Below are 3,266 nucleotides of genomic sequence, written 5' to 3' on the forward strand. Positions count from 1 at the left end.
AGATGGGTCAAATTGACAGTACGCCCTGGTTGACAGTTGTGCTGCATGCTGAGCTTCGTCTTGTCTTGCCTCCTTGTCTTTCCTCTATCAAAACCACAGCAACCTGACTACCTCCGCTCTGCCATCCTGTCTTGCACCTATCAACTTTCTGCCACTCTGCCTTGCTGCCACACACCAGATGATTCTACTCCTTCTGGTGTTCTTGCCACTATCATGGTTCAATGTGTTGATGCTCGTCTTTCTGCTGCTTTGTCCCTTAATCAGCACCTTGTGGTTTTTTTCTTACACCCATTCTGCTCGCTATGCTCCCCCTTCATTGTGCTTGCCACTTTGCCTGTCGTGCTGCCATCGAGGCTTCATGCAACTATTATCGGTGATCTCTTTTGAAGCTGTGGTGTGTTTTTGACACTCTCGCTGCTGCTTTGCATCTCTGTTATAGCACTCTTGCCACTCCTGGTACCCCTTTGCCCCTTTACAGTGCCTTAGGCTATTCATGCCACTTTGGTGCCACTTTGCCACAGTCTAAGTACCTTGGAGCTCTTTCCTCATTCTGGTGATTGCTCCCCAGAAGTTTCATCAGAATTGATAAGAAAACCCCAATTCTGCAGCAAAAATAGGCTGCAAATACTTCCCCCATTGACTTTAATGGGAAATCTTTTTCTCAAATTAACTATTTTATGTTTATTTATGTTTATGTTTATTTATGTTTTATTATGTTTTCTCAAATTAACTATGTTCAATGTAAACCGCTAAATGTTCAATGTAAACCACTAAATGTTCAATGTAAACCGCTAAATGAAGCGATAGTTACGGTTCCTTAGCGATAGTTATGGTTCCTTGTAAACCGGGGTGATATGTATACTATACAGGAACCCCGGTATATAAATTCTTTAAATAAATTATTTAAATAAATAAATCGGAAAACAAATAAAATGAATCAAATGAATTGGTTTTCCCCCCTATGCAATGAATGCAATGAATTTGGGTCCTGGTGAAACGAATACGAATCAAAACAATTTTTTTCCTTCTGCACATCCCTAGTATATTGCAGTACCTCTCCAGTTTGTCCCCACATACTGCTTGCAGTGGCTACGTCAGGCTCACCTCACTTCTCCTGTTCTCTGCAGGCTTACTGAGGAAGGGGAGTGGATGAGCTGTACACAGAGAGGCCCTGAGATTTCTAGTGTTTCCCCTGAGATCCTGCAATTGATACAAACTCCCTGAGTCTCAAGCTGAAATCCTGAGAGTCCTCACGTATGGCTGGGCTGCAGCATCGGGCCTGGGCCTGGGCTCTGGCCTAGAATGTAGCCCAGGCATCAGGACCTGACCTTCAGGCCTGGATCTGGTTCAAGGCCCCAGCAATGGCACCCAGCCTCCAGACTGGGTCACAGCATTGCACCTGGCCTGGGCCCTGGCCTAGGTTGAGACGCAGGTGTTGGGACTCGGCATCCAGGCCAGGCTCCAACTTCAGACCTGGGCCCGGGCTCCAGCTGAGGTGTTGGTCTTGTATAGGCCAAGGCTGAGGTCGCAGTGACCTATCATGTCCTTGATCTATGCAAGGCTGAGGCTTCTACCTGGGCCTAAGCCATGCAGGCAGATCCCCATTAGACCAGGTAAGTGGGGTCCAGGGGAATCCTGGCCTCAGGCATTTTTCCAGATGGGAGGGATAGGTGTTTTGACAGAAGGCCCTGTTTTCTTTTTTTTTTTTTTTTTTCGCTTTGCTTTTGGTTTGATTCATTTGTTTTACATGAATGAAACAAATCAACATTCCACAAATTGAAATTCATGGGAAAAAACCTTCCGATATGAACTAAAAAAGGGAAACTTTTTTTTTTTTTTTTAAATCTCTACACACCTATAGGTCACTGGCCCTGTTTCTGTATCCCTATCCACTGTTTTTGCACCATTTGAGGTAATGACTGAGTTTGAGACTGTTGTGCTAGCTAGTTCACTTTTCACACTCACACATGAAGAATGAAAAGTCTAGCAAAAAGTGATAATCTTTCCTCTGCCAGATAAAACAGGCTTCAGATTTTCCAGGCTATTTGGTTTGTAAGCCTGTTTTCTAGAAACTACTTTTTTTGGCCCAGTAAACATTTTTTATCTTTTTTTCCAGGCAATATGAGAAGAAATACTTTCCTCTCTCACTCAACAAATGTCATTTAAACTGGGGGGAAAACAGTTGTTTGTTATTATTAATATCAAAGTTTGCAACACCTCATACCAGTGAAGAATGGCAAAGGGGCTGATGGCACCTTATAGTCTATTCAAAAAACTCAAGGCACACTGGTAATATTTTCTGTGTATCATACATCCACTATTTTTATATTGCAAAATAACCTATGTGAATTTTTATTTACTGTTTAATAATATTTTGTATTTTTTATAAAAAAAATTCAAAATTCATAATATTTTCCTAAACATTGAACATTTATCTGAATACTATTAATATCTCCTCCACTTTTCAAAATGATATTATTTTAATCAAAAGGAAACACCTCAGAGAGCCGCTACATAGTACTCAGTTTTCTGCAGTGTACAGTGTCAAGCTTGTAATCAAGCAGCCATCATGGCTTTCAAACTCATTCATGAAATTCCGATTTTCTTCCACTGAGCCAAATCTAGTGAAGTTACATCCCTTCTTTGGAGAATTATTTTGTTTCCAGAAGGTCATACAGACATGGACCCCGTTGATATAAAATTCAATATGTTGGAAAGCATACCAAAGGGACATGTTAAATATATTAATGCTATGCTAAATAAATCTGCATTCTTATCATTGTGAACCCCAGAAAGTACTAAGAGATCAAGAAACTCTAGTATTCAGATCTCGCCCCCATTCTGAGGAAGAATACAATCTTGCAGGACCTTGTTTTAAGGTGTTTTCAGGAAAAGTCGATTGCTGGTCTGGTTCCCAAAACAGACAGAATCTCTAAACCTGATCTTACATTTTGATGGACTGAGTGTCTTAGAGCCAAAAACTTCTTCCTTTTCTCCTGTGTCTGTCCTGACATTTCAGGGCACTGCTTTACTTTGGAACCAGAGAAAAACATAGTTCATTTTTTAACAGGAAAGCCTCAGAATCCTCAGAATCTCGATCTGGTTCAAGGACAAAAGAAATTCCAGCTGGCAACTCTGCAGACATTTTGTATTCATGGGTCAAATTTCAATCATCTAAAGTTGAAAGCTTCCAAATTTTTAACAACAGGGAGTCTGGCTGGCAAGTAGTATGGCAGAACTCCATCTTTTGGAATTTGGACAGACTC

The sequence above is a fragment of the Rhinatrema bivittatum genome, chromosome 2, assembly GCF_901001135.1.
Source record: "Rhinatrema bivittatum chromosome 2, aRhiBiv1.1, whole genome shotgun sequence".
In the NCBI taxonomy this organism is placed as follows: domain Eukaryota; kingdom Metazoa; phylum Chordata; class Amphibia; order Gymnophiona; family Rhinatrematidae; genus Rhinatrema; species Rhinatrema bivittatum.